The sequence below is a fragment of the Mus caroli genome, unplaced genomic scaffold, assembly GCF_978045245.1.
Source record: "Mus caroli unplaced genomic scaffold, Mus_caroli_1 scaffold_8, whole genome shotgun sequence".
In the NCBI taxonomy this organism is placed as follows: Eukaryota; Metazoa; Chordata; class Mammalia; order Rodentia; family Muridae; genus Mus; species Mus caroli.
In genome coordinates this window covers 84,947,333-84,973,442 of record NW_028227263.1, presented here as the reverse complement: position 1 = coordinate 84,973,442, position 26,110 = coordinate 84,947,333, and the positions used below count along the sequence as shown (strand labels likewise).

General features: G+C 38.2%; 1 long non-coding RNA gene across 41 annotated transcripts in view; it reads right to left on the bottom strand.

Moving 5' to 3' along the window:
- LOC115030329 (uncharacterized) overlaps positions 1 to 26,110 on the bottom strand; it is a 301,725-nt gene that overhangs the window by 152,677 nt on the left and 122,938 nt on the right. For 37 of the 41 annotated variants that reach the window (XR_015047882.1, XR_015047883.1, XR_015047871.1 and 34 more), the window contains 3 exons: positions 21,811 to 22,024; positions 15,969 to 16,072; positions 14,889 to 14,974 (listed from right to left, as the gene is read on the bottom strand). The exons of 1 other annotated variant lie outside the window; for it this stretch is intronic. This is a non-coding gene — a long non-coding RNA (uncharacterized LOC115030329). Of the gene's footprint in view, positions 1 to 14,888; positions 14,975 to 15,968; positions 16,073 to 21,799; positions 22,025 to 26,110 lie in introns of all 41 variants that reach the window. 3 more of the 41 variants (XR_015047875.1, XR_015047898.1, XR_015047888.1) reach the window with 3 other exon arrangements.

Here is a 26,110-nt window from a genome sequence, read left to right as displayed (position 1 = left end):
ATCTACTATCCTGGACCATGAGATCTCTCAGACACTGAGACACCAATGAGGCAGCATACACTAACTGATATGATAGATGATAGATGTCTGATATTGTCAAGAAAATAAGTTATTCCAAACATTGTGGACCTAAACTAGTATCCATAGGTAATGTGAAAATAGACCTTGCAAAGGGACCTACAAATGCCAAATTTATAAGTCAGTATAATTACTACTGAGATTTCAGTTTAGATTTTAAAATGTTGTAGCACTCACTCTCAAGTGAAGTATCTTCATTCTGGAGCAGAAGGTGATTATTACAATAATCCTATGTTCAAAACACAGCTGACTGTGATAGATCTAATGCAAACAGATGAATAAAAGCAATAGTCATAAGGCACACAAAACTCGGAAATTACAGAGGAAGAAGTTACCGAAAGATTAGAGGATCCAGGGAAACACTATGTCCATTACGAAAAAGTGTGCTGGAAGGTCACAGTGTCCCACTGCTAGCTGGAGAGATACCAAAAATAATACATAAGAAAATATGTAGAAAGAGCCTTCTCTAGTGGAACCCTTTCATGGAACTGATAAGACAGAGTTCAGTTCCAAATGCATGTGCACACACTCTATATTGGAGAAATGTAAACCTTCTATTATATCCAGCAGTTTTTCATTAATTATACCTAATTATAGGCATGTATAACTTGTTGAAGATTTCTGTAACTCTAGAAACTACAGTGCTACATTGTCTTTAATAATCATTGCTTTAGACACCTACCCTTATTGCTAGAAGAATACAATGAGTGCTATTTTGGGGTGCCAGATATTGTCTGTATTTCTGATCTATTCTGGATCCTCTTACACTTTTGACATTTTAGCTAAAAAAAACTGTGACTTTTACATTTCTTTTCTTTTCTTTCCTCCCATATACCTGCTATATTTTAGGTAAACAAAAAAATTGTCAGGACCTCTTGTGTTGCTATAGTTATTACCTTACACCAGAAGTATCTCTCGTGGCTGTTACTCATCTTTAGACAGATTTTTCAGTACCCTCAAAAGTAGTAATATTAAACAGGCTGAGAAAGAAATTAGGGAAACAACACCCTTCATAATACTCACAAATAATATAAAATATCTTGCGTGACTCTAACTAAGGAAGTGAAAGATCTGTATGACAAGAACGTCAAGTCTCTGAAGAAAGAAATTAAAGATCTCAGAAGATGGAAAGATCTCCCATGCTCATGGATTGGCAGGATAAACATTGGAAAATGACTATCTTGAAAAAAGCAATCTACAGATTCAATGCAATCCCCATAAAAATTCCAACTCAATTTTTCAACAAATTGGAAAGGGCAATCTCCAAATTCATCTGGAATAATAAAAAACCTAGGATAGCAAAACTCTTCTCAAGGATAAAAGAACCTCTGGTGGAATCACCATGCTGACCTAAAGCTGTAATACAGTACAATTGTAATGGAAAAAAAAACAAACAAACTGCATGGTACTGGTATAGCAACAGACAAGTAGAACAATGAAATAAAATTGGAGACCCAGAAATGAACCCACACACCTATGGTCACTTGATTTTTGACAAGGGAGCTAAAACCATCCAATGGAAAAAAGACAGCATTTTCAACAAATGGTGCTGGCACAACTGGCAGTTATCATGTAGAAGAATTCTAATTAATCCATTCTTATCTCCTTGTACTAAGGACAAATCTAAGTGATTCAAGGAACTCCACATAAAACCAGAGACACTAAAACTTGTAGAGGAGAAAGTGCGGAAAAGCCTCGAAGATATGGGCACATGGGAAAAATTCCTGAATAGAACAACAGTGGCTTGTGCTGTAAGATCGAGAATCAACAAATGGGACCTCATAAAAGTTCAAAGCTTCTGTAAGGCAAAAGACACTGTCAATAAGACAAAAATGCCACCAACAGATTGGGAAATGATCTTTACCTATCCTAAATCAGATAGGGTACTAATATCCAATATATATAAAGAACTCAAGAAGGTGGACTCCAGAAAATCAAATAACCCCATTAAAAATGGGGCTCAGAGCTAAACAAAGAATTCTCACCTGAGGAATACCGAATGGCTGAGAAGCATCTGAAAAAATGTCCAGCATCCTTAATCATCAGGGAAATGGAAATAAAAACAACCCTGAGATTACACCTCACACCAGTCAGAATGTCTAAAATCAAAAATTCAGGTGACAGCAGATGCTGGCAAATATTTGTAGAAGGAGGAACACTCCTTCATTGTTGGTAGGATTACAAGCTTGTACAACCACTCTGGAAATCAGTCTGGCAGTTACTCAGAAAATTGAACATCGTACTACCAGAGGATCCGGTAATACCTCTCATGGGCATATATCCAGAAGATGTCCCAACCGGTAAGAAGGACACATGCTCCACTATGTTCATAGCAGACTTATTTATAATAGCCAGAAGCTGGAAAGAACCCAGATGCCCCTCAACAGAGGAATGGATACAGAAAATGTGGTACATTTACACAATGGAGTACTGCCATATCTGGGGATCCATCCCATAATCATCCTCCAAACGTTGACACCATTGCATACAATAGCAAGATTCTGCTGAAAGTACCATGATATAGTTGTCTCTTGTGAGACTATGCAATGGCCTAGCAAACACAGAAGTTGAGGCTCACAGTCAGCTATTTAATGGTCACAGGGCCCCCAATGGAGGAACTAGAGAAAGTACCCAAGGAACTAAAGGGATCTGCAACCCTATAGGTAGAACAGCAATATGAACTAACCAGTACCCCCTGGAGCTCGTGTCTCTAGCTGAATATGTATCAGAAGATGGCTTAGTTGGCCATCAGTGAAAAGAGAGGCCCATTGGTCGTGCAAACTTTATATTCCTCAGTACAAGGGAATGCTAAGGCCAAGAAGTGGGTGTGTAGGAGGGGGGGTATGGTTGACCTTTGGAATAGCATTGGAAATGTAAATGAGGAAAATATCTAGTAATTTTTTTGTAAATTTCAGCAACAAGTGATTCAATGATATTTATTTGTTATTAAAAGAATTAAAACATTAAATAGGGACCCCGAATGGAGTAGCTAAAGAAAGTATCCAAGGAACTAAAGAGATCTGCAACCCTGTAGGTGCAACATCATTATGAACTAACCAATACCCAGGAGCTCTTGACTCTAGCTACATATGTATCAAAAGATGGCCTAGTTGGCCATCACTGGAAAGAGAGAACCATTGGAGATGCAAACTTTATATGCCCCAGTACAGGGGACACCAGGGCTAAAAAGTGGGAATGGGTGCTTAGCGGAGTGGGGGGGAGGGTATGGGGGACTTTTAGGATAGAATTGGAAATGTAACTGAGGAAAACACGAAATAAAAAATATTTTAAAATAAATAAATAAATAAACAATTTAAAAAGGTATTGTAATTATAGCTCCTCCAGCCTAATGAAACTAAATGGGGAAGAATAAAATTCATAATAAAAATAAACCCCTCCATTATATAGAAAAATATGATACATTATTTATAGAAGCAACACATGGGCACATCCTTACAGGTTAATACTCAGTGTGTCGATAGTATCTAAGAGTACCCTCCCTTGCTTATCCATTTCACATTGTTCTCAATGTCTTTTTCAAAGCAGTGAATGTGTGTTGAATTTGAACCTATGACAAATGGCTGAGGTGACTGCAGCATCAAAGCATAGCTTGCCTTTTATAAAATTACATAACATTTTGTAATGTTATGCAAGCAAAATGTAAAGTATAGCAAAATATAAAGTTCAATCTATTGTTTTCATGATCAATCTACAATCTATAAAGAAATCAGAAAGCATGTGTCTTTACAATACCAGAATTTCATGGAAGTAACCTCCATTGTGAGAATCTCAGGATGCTGAGAGAAAGCAGGCTTTTAATGCTTGAGATTCAAGAACATCAAGCATCAGAGTCAGACCCTGTATTAGAAATAAATGAAATGCTCTTCCTGTCTGACCAGCACCTGGGTGGCTGGGGCGCGGCATCTGCTGACACCCGCCAGCTACCCACGACACCCGCCACAGAATCTTGAGACTTCTGGTGAGTGGAACACAGCTTCTGCTCCAGTCCAATCGCGCGGGACCTGAGACTGCTTTGGTTGGGGAGGCAGAAAACCGGACTGAGTAGGGCCACACACCGGGGTAGCTAGGGCGCAGGGTTGGCTGACACTCGCCAGCCACCCACAACACCTGCCACAGGATCTTAAGACTTCTGGTGAGTGGAACACAGCTTCTGCTCCAATCCAATTGTGCGCGGGACCTGAGACTGCATTAGTTAGGGAAGCAGAAAACCTGTCTGAGTACTGCCACAGGTCTGACCAGCACCGGGCTAGCTAGGGCGCAGGGTTAGCTGACACCTGCCAGCTACCCACGACACCCCCCACAGGATCATAAGACTTCTGGTGAGTGGAACACAGCGTCTGCTCCAATCTTTAAACAGTGACAACGATAATAACTAACCCCAGAGATTACCAGATGGTGAAAGGTAAACGTAATAATCTTACTAACAGAAACCAAATCCACTCACCATCATTAGAACCCAGCACTCCCACTTTGCCCAGTCCAGGGCACCCCAACACACCTGAGAAGCTAGACCCGGATCTAAAAGCATATCTCATGGTGATGGTAGAGGACATCAAGAAGGACTTTATTAACACACTTAAAGAAATACAGGAGAACACTGCTAAACAGGTAGAAGACATTAAAGAGGAAGCACAAAAAAAAAATCCCTTAAAGAATTGCAGGAGAACACTGCTAAACAGGTAGAAGACATTAAAGAGGAAGCACAAAAATCCCTTAAAGAATTGAAGGAGAACACTGCTAAATAGGCAGAAGACATTAAAGAGGAAGCACAAAAATCCCTTAAAGAATTGCAGGAAAACCAGACCAAACAGGTGATGGAATTGAATAAAACCATCCAAGACCTAAAAAGGGAAGTAGAGACAATGAAGAAAACCCAAATTGAGGCAACACTGGAGATAGAAACCCTAGGAAAGAAATCTGGAACCATAGATGCAAGCATCAGCAACAGAATACAAGAGATGGAAGAGAGAATCTCAGGTGCAGAAGACTCCATAGAGAACATCGGCACGACAATCAAAGAAAATACAAAATCCAAAAAGATCCTAACTCAAAACATCCAGGAAATCCAGGACAAAATGAGAAGACCAAACCTACAGATAATAGGAGTAGATGAGAATGAAGATTTTCAACTCAAAGGACCAGCAAGTATATTCAACAAAATTATAGAAGAAAACTTCCCAAACCTAAAGAAAGAGATGCCCATGAACATACAAGAAGCTTACAGAACTCCAAATAGACTGGAACAGAAAAGAAATTCCTTCCGACACATAATAATCAGAACAACAAATACACTAAATAAAGATAGAATACTAAAAGCAGTAAGGGAAAAAGGTCAAGTAACATATAAAGGCAATCCAGAATTACACCGGATTTTTCACCAGAGACTATGAAAGCCAGAAGGGCCTGGACAGATGTTATACAGAAACTAAGAAAACAAAATTTCCAGCCCAGGCTACTATACCCAGCCAAACTCTCAATTACCATAGATGGAGAAACCAAAGTATTCCACGACAAAACCAAATTCACACATTATCTTTCCACGAATCCAGCCCTTCAAAGGATGATAACACAAAAAAAACAATACAAGGACAGAAACCACGTCCTAGAAAAAGCAAGAAGGTAATACCTCAAAAAACCTAAAAGAAGACAGCCACAAGAACAGAACACCAACTCTAAACAACAAAAATAAAAGGAAGCAACAATTACTTCTCCCTAATATCTCTTAATATCAATGGACTCAACTCCCCAATAAAAAGACATAGACTAACAGGCTGGCTACAGAAACAGGACCCAACATTTTGCTGCTTACAGGAAACTCATCTCAGAGAAAAAGATAGACACTACCTCGGAATGAAAGGCTGGAAAACAATTTTCCAAGCAAATGGTAGGAAGAAACAAGCTGGAGTAGCCATTATAATATCTGATAAGATTGACTTCCAACCCAAAGTCATCAAAAAAGACAAGTAAGGGCACTTCATTCTCATCAAAGGTAAAATCCTCCAAGAGGAACTATCAATTCTGAATATCTATTCTCCAAATACAAGGGCAGCCTCATTCATTAAAGATACTTTAGTAAAGCTCAAAGCACACATTGCACCTCATACAATAATAGTGGGAGACTTCAACACACCACTTTCACCAATGGACAGATCATGGAAGCAGAAACTAAACAGAGACACAGTGAAACTAACAAATGGATCTGACAGATATCTACAGAACATTTTATCCTAAAACAAAAGGATATAACTTCTTCTCAGAACCTCACGGTACCTTCTCCAAAATTGACCACATAATTGGTCACAAAACAAGCCTCAACATATACAAAAATATTGAAATTGTCCCATGCATCCTATCAGATCACCATGGACTAAGACTGATCTTCAATAACAAAATAAATAATAGAAAGCCAACACACACGTGGAAATTAAACAAAACTCTTCTCAATGATACCTTGGTCAAGGAAGGAATAAAGAAAGAAATTAAGGACTTTCTGGAGTTTAATGAAAATGAAGCCACAACATACCCAAACTTATGGGACACATTGAAAGCATTTCTAAGAGGAAAACTCATAGCTCTGAGTGCCTCCATAAAGAAACTAGAGAGAGCACACATTAGCAGCTTGACAACACACCTAAAAGCTCTAGAACGAAAGGAAGCAAATTCACCCAAGAGGAGTAGATGGCAAGAAATAATCAAACTCAGGGGTGAAATCAACCAAGTGGAAACAAGAAGAACAATTCAAAGAATCAACCAATCGAGGAGCTGGTTCTTTGAGAAAATCAACAAGATAGATAAACCCTTAGCCAGACTCACTAGAGGGCATAGGGAAAGTAATCTAATTAACAAAATCAGAAATGAAAAGGGAGACATAACAACAGACCCTGAAGAAATCCAAAACACCATCAGATCCTTCTACAAAAGGCTATACTCAACAAAACTGGAGAACCTGGATGAAATGGACAAGTTTCTAGACAGATACCAGGTACCAAAGTTAAATCAAGATCAGGTTAATGATCTAAACAGTCCCATATCCCCTAAAGAAATAGAAGCAGTCATTAATAGTCTCCGAACCAAAAAAAGCCCAGGACCAGATGGGTTTAGTGCAGAGTTCTATCAAACCTTCAAAGAAGATCTAATCCCAGTTCTTCACAAACTATTCCACAACATAGAATCAGAAGGTACTCTACCCAACTCATTCTATGAAGCCACAATTACTCTGACACCTAAACCAAATAAAGACCCAACAAAAATAGAGAACTTCAGACCAATTTCCCTTATGAATATTGATGCAAAAATCCTCAATAAAGTTCTCGCTAACCGAATTCAAGAACACATCAAAACAATCATCCATCCCGACCAAGTAGGTTTCATCCCAGGGATGCAGGGATGGTTCAATATACGGAAATCCATCAATGTAATCCATTATATAAACAAACTCAAAGACAAAAACCACATGATCATCTCGTTAGATGCTGAAAAAGCATTTGACAAAATCCAACACCCATTCATGATAAAAGTCTTGGAAAGATCAGGAATTCAAGGCCCATAACTAACCATGATAAAAGCAATATACAGCAAACCAGTAGCCAACATCAAAGTAAATGGTGAGAAGCTGGAAGCAATCCCACTAAAATCAGGGACTAGACAAGGCTGCCCACTCTCTCCCTACCTATTCAACATTGTACTTGAAGTCCTAGCCAGAGCAATTAGACAACAAAAGGAGATCAAGGGGATACAAATCGGAAAAGAAGAAGTCAAAATATCGCTTTTTGCAGATGATATGATAGTATACATAAGTGACACTAAAAATTCCACCAGAGAACTCCTAAGCTTGATAAATAGCTTCGGTGAAGTAGCTGGATATAAAATTAACTCAAGCAAGTCAATGGCCTTTCTGTACACAAAGGATAAACAGGCAGAGAAGGAAATTAGGGAAACAACACCCTTCTCAATAGTCACAAACCATATAAAATACCTTGACGTGATTCTAACTAAGGAAGTGAAAGATCTGTATGACAAGAACTTCAAGTCCCTGAAGAAAGAAATTAAAGAAGATCTCAGAAGATGGAAAGACCTGGCATGCTCATGGATTGGCAGGATCAACATTGTAAAAATGGCTATCTTACCAAAAGCAATCTACAGATTCAATGCAATCCCCATCAAAATTCCAACTCAATTCTTCAACGAATTAGAAAGGGCAATCTGCAAATTGATCTGGAACAACAAAAAACCTAGGATAGCCAAAACTCTTCTCAAGGATAAAAGAACCTCTGATGGAATTACCATGCCTGACCTAAAGCTGTAATACTGAGCAATTGTGATAAAAAACTGCATGGTATTGGTATAACGACAGACAAGTAGACCAATGGAACAGAATTGAAGACCCCGAGATCAACCCACATACCTATGGTCACTTGATCTTTGACAAGGGAGCAAAAACCATCCAGTGGAAAAAAGACAGCATTTTCAACAAATGGTGCTGGCATAACTGGAGATTATCATGTAGAAGAATGCGAATTGATCCATTCCTATCTCCTTGTACCAAGGTCAAATCTAAGTGGATTAAGGAACTCCACATAAAACCAGAGACACTGAAACTTATAGAGGAGAAAGTAGGGAAAAGCCTTGAAGATATGGGTACAGGGGAAAAATTCCTGAATAGAACAGCAAAGGCTTGTGTGGTAAGATTGAGAATCGATAAATGGAACCTCATAAAGTTGCAAAGCTTCTGCAAGGCAAAAGACACCGTCAATAAGACAAAAAGACCACCAACAGATTGGGAAAGGATCTTTACCTATCCTAAATCAGATAGGGGACTAATATCCAATATATATAAAGAACTCAAGAAGGTGGACTCCAGAAAATCAAATAACCCCGTTAAAAAATGGGGCTCAGAACTGAACAAAGAATTCTCACCTGAGGAATACCGAATGGCAGAGAAGCACCTGAAAAAATGTTCAACATCCTTAATCATCAGGGAAATGCAACTCAAAACAACCCTGAGATTCCACCTCACACCAGTCAGAATGGCTAAGATCAAAAATTCAGGTGACAGCAGATGCTGGCGAGGATGTGGAGAAAGAGGAACACTCCTTCATTGTTGGTGGGATTGCAAGCTGGTACAACCACTCTGGAAATCAGTTTGGCGGTTCCTCAGAAATTTGGACATAATACTACCAGAGGATCCAGCAATACCTCTCCTGGGCATATATCCAGAAGATGTTCCAATCGGTAAGGACACATGCTCCACTATGTTCATAGCAGCCTTATTTATAATAGCCAGAAGCTGGAAAGAACCCAGATGCCCCTCAACAGAGGAATGGATACAGAAAATGTGGTACATTTACACAATGGAGTACTACTCAGCTATTAAAAGGAATGAATTTATTGAAATTCCTAGGCAAATGGATGGATCTGGAGGGCATCATCCTGAGTGAGGTAACATATTCACAAAGGAACTAACACAATATGTACTCACTGATAAGTGGATATTAGCCCATAAACTTAGGATACCCAAGATATAAGATACAATTTGTTAAATGCATGAAACTCAAGAAGAAAGAAGACCAAAGTGTGGACACTGTGCCCCTTCTTGGAATTGGGAACAAAACACCCATGGAAAGAGTTACAGAGATAAAGTTTGGAGCTGTGAAGAAAGGATGGACCATCTAAAGACTGCCATATCCAGGGATCCATCCCATAATCAGCTTCCAAACGCTGACACCATTGCATACACTAGCAAGATTTTGCTGAAAGGACCCAGATATAGCTGTCTCTTGTGAGACAATGCCAGGGCCTAGCAAATACAGATGTGGATGCTCACAGTCAGCTATTGGATGGATCACAGGGCCCCCAATGGAGGAGCTAGAGAAAGTACCCAAGGAGCTAAAGGGAACTGCAACCCCATAGGTGGAACTTTATTATGAACTAACTAGTACCCCAGAGCTCTTGACTCTAGCTGCATTTGTATCAAAAGATGGCCTAGTCGGCCATCACTGGAAAGAGGGGTCCATTGGACTTGCCAACTTTATATGCCCCAGTACAGAGGAATGCCAGGGCCAAGGGGTGGGAGTGGGTGGGTGGTGGACTGGGGGGGAGAGTGTATTGGGGACTTTTTGGATAGCATTGGAAATGTAATTGAGGAAAATACCTAATAAAAAAATAAAAATAAAAAATAAATAAAGAAATAAATGAAACAAATTAAATGAAAGCATAGGGATGGCTGAAGTTGAGCATACTAATATCTATAAGCATTTATTTAAGATTATTATAAAAATCCATATATTTTAAATGTTCCAATTCATTGACTTTAAGAAGGTAATGATTTTCAAATATATTGAGAGAGTAAGAATATTAAATCCAGAGCAAAGATACATTATTTTTATGGTCAACCTCATAAAACATCATAAGGAACTGCCATAAGAGAGTAAAATTTGACACAATATTAACATAGGAAAGTAAAGATGGAGAACTTGATATCTAAGTCATATTTTAAAACAGGACAAATTAAATGTCAAGATAACATTTGTCTGTATGTATGCCTATATGTATGTATGTATGTAGAGTCAAGTTAAATAAAATTAGTTGCTTTAAAATGAATTCTTAAATATATTTGTGTATATGATCATGGGTGAGTGAGGTGTCTACCATATGTGAACCAGTATATGATTGGAAGGAGACCATCAAATCTCTAGCTCAATTGAATTCTAGCTTTTTAACACTTAGCTTGAGATTTTCATTGATCTTATAACTTAGCAGTTCATTGGATTTGCAGACCAAATTTAGTATTCTTACTGAAATTGGATGTAGGACCATTCAAGACAGAGATGTCAAACCTAGAGATGAAGATCAAAAACCTACTGTAAGTAGAATGATTTCCATCAAACCTGCTGTAATTTCTATCTCTTCACAATTCCTATATGTTGCATCAGAAAATGGGAAATTGAAAGGAAAAAGGAATAAAATAAAATTTAATATGTGCTCTGGATGAAATGGACAGCAGACAAAAAAACCCTGCAGTCCCTAGAGTCTGAGCATGTATCTGGCTGCTTGGACCTAGAGCCTGGCTATTAACCAGAAAGTTTCCATTTTGCTATGTATAGCTCTATTTCTAACTCTGAGCTGCAGTTGCAACTTGCTGATGCCTCTTTGTAATCTGTCTGGGCCAGTTTACCCAAGTCCTATGATTATATGCCCGAGGCTACACCTTGGATTAAAACGTTACATTTATTTGATGCTCTATCAATGGCTATTTGCACTAAGGAAAGACATGTTGATTTTAAGCCCTGGGAAAAATATACCCAGTGAGCAGTTTAGTGCCCTAAGGTGGCATGACGGTCAATAAACAATTTAAGAGGTATTTTTAGAAAAGTAAACGTAGGTATATTTTAACTATTGCATGCGCTGCTGCTGCTACTGCTGCTGCTGCTGCTGCTGCTGCTGCTGCTGGTGGTGGAGGTGTGTGTGTGTGTGTGTGTGTGTGTGTGTGTGTGTGTGTGTGTGTGTGTATGTATGTATGTATGTATGTGTGTGTGTAAATGCAGCAAAAGCAGTATTGAATGTGAAGAAGGTACATGTTTCTTCATGGTCATATCACAGGCAGATGTTAAATTCTTCAATTGGTTCACTGGTGCCTTCATTTTTTTCTAAATTATTGAATGTGTAGATGTGTGTGTGTGTGTGTGTGTGTGTGTGTGTGTGTGTGTGTGTGTGTGTGTGTGTGCTGTGTTTGTGATCATGTGCATGAGGACATGCAGTTCTGCTATGAACAGTGAACCCATGTTTGCATGCAGGTAAACTACAAAGAACAAACTCTACAATTCTTTCTCTGGTGTTGGGCTGAGGGGTGTAGGGGAAGAGGGTAGGGAGAGAGCAATCGGAGTTCCTGTGCTCTAGGCAGGCAGATGCAGGAGGACTGCCAAACGTTTTCCAGTCAGCCTGGACAGAAAACTAGCTGTGTGAAGCTACTGACCCCACACAGATGGGGGTGGACAAGGGGCAGCCCCTGATACCAGGAGCTCCGGGGTGACACCCTCGGCCCCCAGGGATACAGGAGAGAGGGCAGAGGGAGAGAAGTTCCCACCCAGGTGAGAGTCCTTAATCCTGTATATGGCTGGAGCACAGGAAGGCCTCCTGACAGGAGATTAATCACAGCTTGTTAGGAGAAAGCCTATCCCATCATTGAAGCACAGCAAGTCTTGATGAACAGAGACAGTCTATAGTTTTAGACCTTTATTGTAGAAAGGCGAAGAGGTGTGGGGAGAAAAGAGGTCAAAAAGAGAGGAGAGAAGGGGGAAAAAGAGAGAGAGAGAAGAAAGGGTAGAGTAAGAGGGAGAGAGTAATGAAAGTAAAAGCTTAAGAGAGCAAGGAGAGAGAATAAAAGTGAGGAGGGGGCAAGTCTAGCCTGAAGGTTAGAAACTTGGGACACTGTTTACATGACTACTATCCACATGCATTTCTTATAGGGGCTGTGGGGGCAGTGACTTTGACAGGAGCCCGGGGTCCAAGAGATATGAGGGAATGCCTACCAACCCATGTAGATGGCAATTATCACCACTGGGTTTCACCTGGGTTCATGACGTCAGCTAAAAGGAAACCAAGCTGTCTGTGTATAGCTCTTTGCTCCACTCTCTGGTGCCTTAATTTCTTAAAATATTTCATTCAAATACACACATAAATATTTTATGTTTGTTAAAGTCTCCATGGATTAAACTAAAATCCATAATCCTTAGTAATAATATCTATGTTGGTATCTAAAAATACATCTTTCCTTTATATATGCATGAAGACATACATCCACATGCCCATGTACACATGTATATGTGCATTCATGAGTATGAATGTCTGAATTTGAGTGAGTAGTTTTTTTTCTTTTATTAACAGTTCAATTTAATTACACTTTTGCCTTCCTTTTCCTCCTGCAAACAATTCTGTATAACAGTATTCCCCTTCAATTTTATGGCTTCATTTTTTAAAAATAATCATTTTTACATGCATATATGTATACATTTATACGTAAGTATTCTTACATATATAACCATTTTATTCTCTGATTGTTACCTGAATGTCTGTTTTCAAAGCAGTACTTTTGGTACTAAAAAACCAATTGGTATTCTCTTCCCTGAAAAAGCCAACATCTCCTTTTTCAGATTTGCTCAGTTGCCTATCATACTTTGTGTAGTGCTGAATCCATATGGTCTTTCTTTGTCCTCTTTGTCAAGTTCATTTCCATCACCTTATTTAGCTGATTTTTGGTCAGCCATGTTGCTCAGTCTCAATCTGATATTACCAACTAGACATACTATCATAGCAAACTTTCTGAACATCAAGCCTTACAATTTTTCTGACAAATGTGATGAAGATTGCCTAGGAATTTTATGTGGAAGTGTTCTGTTTAGGTATTTAATCATGTCTGTGTAAGCTTCCAAAAGAGGAGGCATATTTGACATTAAAAGAATAATAAACCTATGTAACCCACTCTATGTAAACTTTCAGTATTCTCTACTACACCTCTGAAGCCTCCTCTAAGATCCAACTTGAGTTTCAATTATAGTTTTCTTAAATATTAGGAAATGGCAAATTGTCTGAGCTATTCCATCTGTGTGAGCCACTATGATGTAGTGAGACAAGTAGAACACAGAGGACTCTACCTTACATTCCACATAACATATAAGTCAAAATTCTGTGAAAATATTCACATGGAATGGATTTTCCCATATGTTGATTTTAGAATTCCTTACAATATTAAAGTGGTAAAGAGTCTTCTATATAATTCATCATTATACTTGGTATTCTTTTTACCACCATGCTAGCTTAAGGTGAATGTGCTGCAGGTAAGCATGCTACAAAACTCTAAGGTAAATTCACAGTTTTACCAACATTCCCCAAGTAACTTCTTTACCTAAATATTAGGTCTTCTTAGGACATTACAGACTTTTCAGCTCAAATCCACATGTAAAATTATTGTTGATATTTCTATTCAGTAAAGTAGCATCCTGTCATTTTAAAGGAAAGAAGTTATGCCAAACAGTGCAGTCTATAGCTATAGTATGTCTGCTGTAAAAACGTGTTGCATCCATTAACTCCCAAAATAAGGATACATAAGGATTAAATATACATGACACTATGTTGAAATACCAGAGTAAAGGGTGGAAATTCAAAAAGTCCTGCTGCTAGCTTAAGAACTACTGGCAGAATGGGATAAAGGGGGCAGACCAGAAGGAGAAATAATGACTGGACTGTAAAAAAAAAAAATTAAAGAATTTAAAAAAAGGACTACTGGCAATAAATATTATTATCCATGGTTGATCCTTAAATGGAACAGGTTATACAGAGAGCTCAGTCCTAAATTCATGCACACAGACTATATTTGAGAAACATTAAACTACCAAAGGTTTTAGTAGTTTTTTCATTAGTTATATACATTTATATACTTAAAACTAAAAAAATAATAATAAAGCTATGCCATGCTGAAGATTTCTGTAACCCTGGGAATTTCAGCATTGAATTGTGTTTAAAGATAATTGTCTCAAACACCTAAACTAATTGTACAGGACTTCAATGAGATCCTATTTGGGGGATAGTACACACTATTCTATATAGCTGGTCTAATCTAGGACCTCTTACACTTTTAATCTTCATAGCTATAAAGAACACTAACATTTCAATTACTCTTTTTCTACAATATACCTGCTATATTGGAGCTCAATAACAAATTTCCATCACCACATGCTTTTTCTATGGTTATTTATTACCTTACACAAGAAATATCTTTCCGGGCTGAAACTCACCATTAGACATATTATTCAGTACCCACAATAGTAGCCATGTTGGTTCTGCAGATTTTTACTGATACTTCCATTATTGATGTGGCATTCTGAGGGAGAAACCAGTTATATATTAATTAAGCATATATTCCAATGAACAACACAGAGAACACCATTATCCTGTGATTTCCCTAACTCTCAGCCACTGCCCAGGCATCCTCATCTTAGTGCTATAACTTATCACTACATTCCCTATTCCTCTTCCTGCTCTCTTACAAAGAAAAACCACCAGGTAGATGTTCCCTCTCTAATCTGCACTAATCTATACACATTATCTTCAGTTATATGTCTCTTTTCCCATATCAAGTATAAAATCATTACTATTCCCAAACTCAACATTCATGTCTTCATCTACATCTTTATTTAAATCAGACACTCTTTTCACAAAGGATGATAGCTTTCATATAGCTACATAGTTAGAGTCCTCCTACCTTAGGAATCTCTTGCCTATCTCTAGCCTATCTACAAAGCCACTTTTAATTTTGTTAGAGTTGAATAAAACAAGTTGTGGTAAATTATCTGTATGCTCTAGGGGAAAAAAAAAGAATCCAAATCAACTAAGTAACAAAGAGAGCCTAAGGCAGAAAGGGAAATAAAACAGACATTGTAGGAGAACAGAGGGAGAAATCTTGATGAGAGAATGAGTGAGTAAGGGAATGGCGATCAGTAAAAAGGGGATGGTAGAAGATTGGGAGAGAGAACAGAAATCGATTGGGATCATCGCTGGTACCAATCAGGGATCTGAGACAGTGGAGGCTTCCAGAAGTCAGTACTCAAATTTAATAAATTTGAATTTAAAAAAATATTAGAGTATTGAAATTTAATAAATATAAATCGATGAAAATACCTAACACCCTAAAAGAATTAGTAATTTTCCAAAAATTAGAAAGAAAAGAAAATAGTTGCTAAGCCACATAATTACCAGACAATGTCCTCTAGGAATTGTATTTTATAGGTAAGAAATAACAATTGAAAACAAAAGAGAAAATTGTTCAGAAAATTAATAATTTAAAAGGAAATAAAAGTGCCCAGGGTTTACTATACCACCAGCTAGGTAACTGTATTCAGGAAAAGCTTCTCGGAACTTGGGAGAACTGAAAGTCCTCATTGCTTGAATTTGAGATCATCATAAACAGCATGGAGAGACCCTGAAAAAATATCATAACATGGAAAGGAAAATGTTTAAGAATAAATAGTGAATAACTGTTTAAATATGTATAACTAAACAGTGAATAATTTTCAGAATACTGGTAAGATCTATCTAAGATTTAGAAAGTCCTAAATTCCAAGACAAATATTTTTAACATCATTATGAATTCAATATTTAAAAGCAATTTAGAAATTTTGTACTGTGAGCTTCAAGGTCCCATATATATTATTCATTAGTTTTTATGCTTAAAATTATTCTAAAATTTGCACAGAAACACAAGAAATCATGTATCAATAAAATTGTCCTGAAAATAATAAAAAAAAATTATTCCAATCATATTTTCTGTTTTTAAAAATTATTAAAAAGTGATACTACACACATAAATTAAAAATTATTTGATGTATACTGAGGACCTAAAAATACCATTTAATAATTTTCATTTAACACATCTTACAAATTGCTAAAAAAAATATGAGATAAAAAGTTTCTCAAAACTCAGGGTGTTCTCATTCATAATAGCTGAATAGTATTCCATTGTGTAAATGAACCACACTTTCTGTACCCCTTCTTTTGGATGGAAATAGAAATAATATCCTGGGTAAGGTAACTCAAACCCCAAAGGACATGCATTGTATGTGCTCATTATTAGTGTATATTAGCCTAAAATTACAGAATACCTAGAATACAATCCACAGGTGTCAAGAAAGTTAACAAGTTAAAGGGCTCAAGTGAGGACAGTTCAATCTCACTTGGGAGGGAGAAGAAATCTATCCTAAGAGGCAGTGGCGGGCAAGGGACTTGGGTGGGATAAGGAAGAGGGAGGGGAAAAGAAGAACAAGATCAGGTATTGGGTGGGGGACACAGGAGAGAAACTGTAAGGGCCAGCAGAATGAATGGAAATATATAACCCAGCTGGGGTGGGAGGGTAGGGGGACTCATCAGATATACCAGAGACCTGGAATGTAAGAGACTCCCAGGACTCAAAGGAAGCAACCTTAGATGAAATGCCCTACAGTGAGGAGAGAGAACTTGTAGGGTCCACATCTAGTATATCAACAAGGAATCAAGTACAGGGATGTGTTTGCCATCCCACAGTTAAAAACTCTGGCCCAGAATTGTTCCTGTCTAAAAGAATGGCAGGAACAAATATGGAGAAGAGTCCGATGAAAGGAGGCCCAATGACTACCCAACTGTGAATCCATCTTAAGTGGAGGCTCCAAGGACTGACACTTTTACTGTGTGCTTAAAGACAGGATTCTGGCATGACTGTCCTCCTAGGGGCCCAAGAAGAAGCTGACTGAGAGACATGCAGTTATTTACACCAAAGCAATGGACTGAAGACAGAGACCCATGTGGTTGAATTGGGGAAAGGCTAGATGAAACTGAGGACAAGGGAGACCCCATAGGAAGACCAGAAATCTCAACTAACCTGGAACCCTGAGATCTCTCAGACACCAAGCCACCAACAAGGCAGCATACACTACCTGGTATGAGTCCCCTGACACATATACAGCAGAGGACTGCCTGGTGTGGCCTCAGTGAGAGAAGATGTACCAAATTCCAAAGAGACTTGAGGCAACAAGGATTTGGGAGGCTTGGCATGGGTGATATTTTCTTTGAGACAGGGAAAGGGGGAATGGGACGAGGAACTATGAGAGGTTGGTCCTGGAAAGGGGGAAAATGACTGTACTATTATAAACAAAACCTAAAAGTAATATTTTTTAAAAAAAGTTTCTCAAATCAAGATAACACGGCAAAATATTTTTAACTTGCATAAGATATATTGTAGATATTTGTATTAATGTGTGTGTGTGTGTGTGTATGCATGCAAGTGTGCCTAATGAGTGCTTGTGCTTATATGTGTGCTCATACACAATAACAGAATCAGAAGAGGCCATATATTTAAAAGTGAACAAGGAGGATGATATGGGGATGATTTGAAAAGAAGGAAGGTAAGGGAGACATGATGTATCAAAAATTAATATGGAGAGCAGTCCAGAAAGACAATAATATTGAGTTGTAGCCTCCATATCCTTATATTATCATCTGTTCAAAAATGGGATAGCTTACACCCTGAAAATACACAGGAACAGGCTGACAAATATCAAAGGCTAAGTACAGGAAAATAAAACGTTAATAATTAGTAGAGATCTGATGACATTCTAAAAGAATGTTTGTAGGAGGAGGTGTTAATATTAAAGTCTGGTTCCCTAATTGGTTTTGATTTGGTCAATAAAGGAGGCTGGGAGTCAATTGCTGGTCAGTAAGGACAGGAGGACTTCTAGGTCCCAGCAGGAAAAAGGAGATGCAGGGCAAGAGAACAGGCTTTTGCTTCCATACATTGGGACAAAAAGAAAGCAAAAGCATGTGAGGCCTTGGGGTAGCTAAAGGGTGAATTTTTAACTGTGGGATATCAACCCCTTCCCTTCCTGAGGTTGAGGGACTACAGCCTCCAACTCAGGTAGGGGCAAAGTATGTTGGCAGAAGCTAGCCTCTAAAGGGCTAGCTGGTAAGTTTTCAGAAGCTTCTGTGCCCAGCAAATGTGCTAGTAGGCAAAATCTAACATAACAACGTTGTCTGACTGTTTTTTCATCCGTGGAGCAAAGGCTTGTAGAGTGGGAAGCCTGGTCAATAATGCTGGCTTGATGAAACTAAGCAAGGAAGAACAAGAAGTAGAGAGCAGACAGCATGAGGGTAGCAGCTCATTGCAAGTCGGGAGTCAGTCTGGTGGCAGCCAATCTCAGAGCAAAGTCAGGAGAGGTCAGAGCCCAGGAGATGCTTCCTGAAAAGCAGGTAATATGCTCATTAAAATTACACACAACAAATGTGTTTACTTATAATTAGACATGGGGGACAGCAGTCATATCTAGGAACTCACTGTCTCAGAACTGTGGAATTTTCAAATCTTAGCCTATGTGAGGCTGAGTGTGATGGCAAAGATTTCTACTTCATGCAATACCAACCATGCACAGATTCCTCCCTAATGATTAATGTACAAAATGTGATGGGTCCCTATAGTGATCTCTTATCAAGATTACTTGCACACATAGAATAGCAAGGTATTTGGCACAAGTATACTAGTGCATTCACAAAGTTGTGACTTCTGGCTTACCAGATAGTTCACTGTGAATATTCAATGTCTTCATTATGTCTATTACCAAGGACAGACAGAATCAGAATTAATCAGCAAAGGCAAGAAATAATTAAGGAGACACACAAAACTTGCCCACAGACCAACCTGAAATGCATAATTAATAAATTGACAGTCACTTTCAAAAATATATCCAGGTTGTATCAAAAAATTAAAAAAAAAATTGAGTACAGTTTCCTAGTATGAGAAAAAAAAAACTGCTTCAAGAATAAAGACATCTTTCTTGTTTTTAATTAGGTATTTATTTCATTTACATTTCCAATGCTATCCCAAAAGTCCCCCACACCCTCCCACACTCACTCCCCCACCCACCCACTAACACTTCTTGGCCCTGGCATTGCCCTGTACTGAGGCATAAAGTTTGCAAGACCAATGGGCCTCTTTTTCCACTGATGGCAGACTAGGCCATTTTCTGATACATATGCAGCTAGAGACAAGAGCTCTGGGGGGTACTGGTTAGTTCATATTGTTGTTCCACCTATAAGGTTGTAGATCCCTTTAGCTCCTTGGTTACTTTCTCTAGCTCCTCCATTGGAGGCCCTGTGATCCATCCAATAGCTGACTGTAAGCATCCACTTCTGTGTTTGTTAGGCCCCAGCATAGTCTCACAAGAGACAGCTATATATGGGTCCTTTCAGCAAAATCTTGCTAGTGTATGCAATGGTGTCAGCGTTTGGAAGCTGATCAGGGATGGATCGCCAGATATGGCAGTTTCTAGATGGTCCATCCTTTCGTCTCATATTTCTTATGATGCTGCGTTGTAATGTAACAATTGTAATCAAGTAGATATTTACTTTGACTGCTGATAATAAAAATCTTATGGCCGGGCGTGGTGGCGCACGCCTTTAATCCCAGCACTCGGGAGGCAGAGGCAGGTGGATTTCTGAGTTCGAGGCCAGCCTGGTCTACAGAGTGAGTTCCAGGACAGCCAGGGCTATCAGAGAAACCCTGTCTCGAAAAACCAAAAAAAAAAAAAATCTTATGGACAGGCTAAACCTCCATAACTCAAGAGGGTATTGTGAGTTTGAGTCTTCAGTTTCAGAGTCATTTATGAGAAGAAAATAGGGGAAAATCCTCCTTAAGCCCTCTATATAAAACTGAAGTTTCCTAGATACATAAAAGACAGGGATGTGGACCAGGCTGGCCGTCATTCTTTTTCAAAGCTTTATAAGATAGGAGCTAATTTTCTAACTGACTATAAATATGATGGAGATGCACCATAAATATCAGTATTAAAGTAGTAGCCTTGACTTTTGGGGGGCATATCGGCTTCAATGTGTAATCACAATGTAATAGGGGTTCTTGATTGATGACTAACATTTCTCTAGATAACAAGTTCTCTGTTGTTTTTTTCCCTTTATTTACACTATGATTTCCCTAAACCTAGAATATAATTTGTAATAATTCCTGTTACAAGCCTTAGTATGTCTGAGACACATAATTGAAGATTCAAATCCATAACTCTTGTATTGGCAATGCCTGGTATGATGCAATTCTGATACATGGTATATATTCTGGTATTTATAGGAGGAGTAAGAGACCAGAAACAATATTTAGGATATTATGATATATGAGACTGTATTATATAATATAAAATATTATATGAGTAAATAATCTATTTTATTTATTTATTTACATTCCAAATGTTGCCCCCTTTCCTGGTCCCTGCCTCATGTGTCCTTTACCCCATACCCCATCCACATTGCTTCTGAGATGTTGTTCACCCATCCACACACCTACTTCCACCTGACTCTGACTGTGCTAGCATCCCCTTTCCCTAGGGTACGAAGTTTCTATAGGATTAAGGACATCTTCTCCCACTGAGGCCAAACAATGCATATATCCCTGCTACATATATAACAGGGGCCATGTGCCAGTCTATGTATGTTCATTAGTTGGTGACTTAGTCTCTGGTAGCTGAGGGCTCATGGCTAGTGAATACTGCTAGTCTTCCTATGGGGTTGCAATTCCTTTCAGCTTCTTCTGCCCTTCCCCTATCTCTTTCATAGGGGTCCCTGACCTCAATCCAATGGATGGCTGTAAGGTTCTACATCTGTCTCAGTCAGCTGCTGGTAGTGCCTCCAAGGGGACAGCCATGCTAGGCTTCTGTCTCCAAGCATAGAATGCCATCAGTAATAGTGTCAGAGTTTTGGGCCTGAGCATGGGATGGGTCCCAAATTGGGCCTTTTCTTCAGTCTCTTATCCATTTTATTACCTCCATTTCCTTAAGACAGGAACAATTCTGGTTCAAAAATTTTAAAATGGGTGTGTGGTGCCATGCCTCAAATGGGGGCTATGTCTTTCTACTGGAGCTAGTCAATTTAGGTTTCCACTGTTGGAAATTTCACCTATGGTCATCCCCACTGAGTCCTGGAGGCCTCTCACATCCTTAGTCTCTGGGACTTTCTAGATGCCCCCACCCCTGACTGGAAACATGCAAACAGAGAAAGGGGGCAGGCAGGGAGGGAGATACACTATAGGAAATTTTTTTGCTGGGACAATGGTTGCTGGAACATTGGAGCTGAGGGATAGGTTGTGATTATGAAAAGATCAGCATCATTAGGATAACTATACCCTGAGATTACCACACAGAAGCTGTTTTCCAGGGGTGATCAAGAATATACTTCATGCTGGCAGCCAAAGTTGGTGTATAAATGGGAATCAGGTAGTGAGGTGAAGACTAGAAGAGGTCATGTAAAGCAGTAGATGCTTGGCACACTGTGATAGAGTTGGTGATCCTGTCACTGGCACAAGAGTTCCATGTATGTGCTGGCTAGTTTCTTGTAATCATGATACAGGCTAGAGAAATTAGAGAGAATGAAACATTAATTGAAAACTGCTACTTCAGATATGACTGTAGCTAAGTATTGCTAGGCATTTTCTTAATTAAAGATTGATGTGAGACAGCCCACCCCAATGTTGGTGGTATTATGGCTGGGTGATTATAGGTTCCCAAGAACTGAGCAAAACTCTTAGAACAAAGTAGTAAGCAATACCTCCCTATGGTCTATGCATTAGCTACAGTGTACAGTCTTTTCCCCTATTGGAGTTTCTGCCCTGATATATTTCTATGATGTACTATTATATGGTAGTGTAAATCAAATAAACACTATTCCCCCAGGGTGTTTTTGATTACGGAGTTTAATCACAGAAATAGTAACCCTAAGACTGTGAGACCCCGACTTAGAGCATTTCTCCATAGAAGATAGGTGTCCACAGTACGTTTTCCAAGCTTGTTTACCCTGATCTCTAAAAATACAGCCAGAAAGAAGCTCTTTGTTCTCTATAGCCAGCAAAAAGCCTTATTGTTTCCGAGCCTTACAGCCAGAGATGCGATAATTGTAATTTTACCAAGGATATCCGGGCAGAGAAGAACACTCCTCCAAACTCTTTCCAAATCCTACCAACTTTCCTACCGACTCCTCCCAACTCATCCCAACTCTTCCTAACTCCTCCCAACTCTACTCCCAGCTGCTCCCAATTCCTCAGCTAGCTGTTAAAAGCCCCCTACTTTCACTGCTCAGGGAAGAACTCCCCTGCCCTGCATGGCAGAAGGAGTTAGTTCTCAGCTAGCTGAAAATAAAACCTCTTGCAGTTTGCATCAGGTGTGGTTTTCTCTCAAGTCATTGGGGTGCTGACCAGCACATCCCAGGACTGGAGCAGAGGCCCAGCTTTTGGGGTCTTACAAGACAATGTACAACAAAACACACGTTAGCAAAGCATAGATATAAACTGAATAGAATCAAGAGATAACAGTTTCTCTCCTTCTAAACTTCTATTAAGATGCAGAATTGGAAGTAAGAAAGGTAGCCATGTCATATATCTGATATATAGTAAAATCAGGATGAATTAACCATAGATATATGTGTAGACTATTCATAGCCCATGTCATCTATAGGAACATTTCAAGATTCCCATAAATAATTTGTACCTCAGTGCTTATGTTTTCTCTCAAACCTAGTTTCTCCCTTTTCTGTTTCATTATTGAAACTGTTGAATAATCATGTTTTTATTTACCGCATGCAAGAATACATACATGTGCAATGTACTAATTAAAATCAATGATTATGAATTATAAATAAATTATTATAGAAAAAGGACACAAAATTGGAATTGAGACTAGTGATGTGATGGTGTGTATGATAAATCTCTATTTAATAAATTAATGAAAATTTTAAATATTAAATCATATAAAATTACTAAATAGTAATAAGTCCCATATGAAATTTTCATTGATTGCGCTTCTATTCTATGATGTGATATCAACAAAGTATGATCTCCACAGTGAATCCTTAGGAGCTGATGCGCTTTTAATGAATCATATATCTTGGTAACTAAGAATAATTATATTTAGAAAGCTCTATGGCTACTTTTCTGTCTCTGTCAATAAAATTACATAATATTAGTATAACAAAAAATTTCCAATGACTTTCCATTTCTAAGTAACAGTTATAAGAGCTTAGCATTATACTGTTCTAAGACAATAAAATACTAATGTAATTTTAGATTTAAATTTATATTAAGATTAAATTAAAATGGATTCAGGAAAAAATTAACCTGATTATTGAACTATTAAAATTTCAGAGACTATAATCATTATTTGAATAATGTAGTGAATTCTTAATAACTTACCATGTATCAGCCTCTACTTGGGTATGAGGTCACCAATGTTACAAAGGAGATCATGACAGGCTAGACTATGTCCAGAGGGATCTGATTTCTTAACTTTCCTCAAAGAAACCCATTCAACACCCTGACTGTGGGATGCATCCCTAGTGCAAATCTCCTAATAACAAGTCAGATCAATATTGGAATTTGTCCAGTCAGCCTCCAACTAATAATGCCTATGGAGAGAGTAACAGCAACACTTACTAAGTTACCATAAGAACTTCTAAAACCTGCTTGTGTTATCCAAACTGATGAAGAATGAGAAGGCTTTTCAAAAGATGTCATACACCATAAAAAAGGATGTGACCTTCCTTTTCCCTCATTTCTCTGTTCTTATTTATATAATTTTCAGCTCTATGAGTATCTCTAGCTAATTATAATTTCAACTTTCCCAGGTGCTGTTATTAATCCATCATTCCATCAAATTTGCAGCATGAGAATTTCTTCTGCTGAGATACCTAAGTTATGAAACACTTTTGTGTTTGTATATGCTTTGCTGAACAGTCTGCAATGTGTGTCCCTTGACCTGAACTACTAATGCTGAATTATTAATTCTCTCAAAATATTGTACAAGAATGGGAATTCTCAGGGAACAAAATGAACATGAGGCAATGGGTCTCAACCTGGATATTTAGACCCATTTTGGGACGAATGAACCTTTTACAGAATTCACCTGAGAATATTAAAAGACACAGATATTTAAATCACAATTCATAACTATAGCAACATTAAAGACTAAAGAAGATATAAAATAATTTTAAGGTTGAGTGGCAAGACTATGAGGCATTTTATTAAACCATTGCAGAATTATAAAGGTTAAGAACCACTGACAATACATACAGTAGACACAAACTATATTTAATAAATTCATTGAAAATGGTTTATGATTTCAAAAGATCACTCAGAGTAATTAACTGCATTAATATGTATGACTTATCTTACTGTAGTGACTGACAGAAACAGATGAAGATAAGCAGACATTATATACTAAGTGAAAATGACAAGTCTAAACAACCTACTGTGAAAAGAAACATACAAGAAATAATACACAGAATGAAAAGTTTTTATATAAATAAATACATGTATATATATATATATATATATATATATAAAATATCATTTAGTGAAAAGGAGGTTATGAGTATAAAGGAGAATGAGAAGAGATATATAAAATGGTATGGAGGGCAAGGAAATGAAGAAATGTAACAAAATTATATTCTTTTTTCAATAACTTATTTATTCACTTTACATCCTGATTGCAACCCCCTTTCCCCACTCTCCTCCAAGTTTCACCCTCACAATTCCTCTTACAACACTACACAGTCAACCTCTCTGAAGAGAAGGGAAGTGCCTAGGAGTATCAACCTGCCTGGAACATCAAGTTGCAGCAAGATTAAACAAACACTCTCCCTCTGAAGCCTAACAAGGCAGACAGGCTAAGTTAAAGGGATCCAAAGTTAGGCAAAAATAGTCAGAGACAGACCATGCTCTAAGTTTGAGTGGAACTATATGAAGACAAGCCTGCACATATGCCTCAAATATGTAGGAACTTTAGTTCCAACCCATGCATGTTCTTTGGTTGAGAGTTCAGATTTTGTGATTCCCCATGAATGCTGGTTAGTGGACTCCTTAGGTCTTCTTGTGATGTGATTGACACCATAGCCTCCCCTAATTTTTCCCCATACTATTTTGCAAGGGTCCAAAGCTCTGTCTGATGTGAGGCTCTAAAACTTTGCATCTGTTTGCATCAATTGCTAAATTCTCAGAGAAGAGTTATGCTAGTCTTCTGTCTGCAAACATAGCAGAGTATCGTTAATAGTGTCAGGTATTCGCTCTCTTCCATGTGATGTGTCTCATAAGAGAGAAAGGATACTTTGGAAGAAATGTTCTTTCTAGGGGTCTATGGGCTTGTTCTTTCCTTCATTGGATTTAAGATAATAGAAGGCACCGAAGAAGAAGAAACAAATATATTAGCCACAAACCTGCAGCAATACACACCTGGCTTGACAAATATACTGTGTGAGAATTTTTAATGATCGTAGGATATAAATAAAGGAAGATGCCACCGTTAGAGTTCCTTAGTCTCTATGAACAGTACTGAGTATCAGGTAAGAGAATGTCAGTAAAAGATAATATCTGAAAAACTGAAGCTCTACGAAATGGATAACTGAGAGCAATAAAAAAAATCTATTTCTCCAGTGGAGTCTCACTGCATAT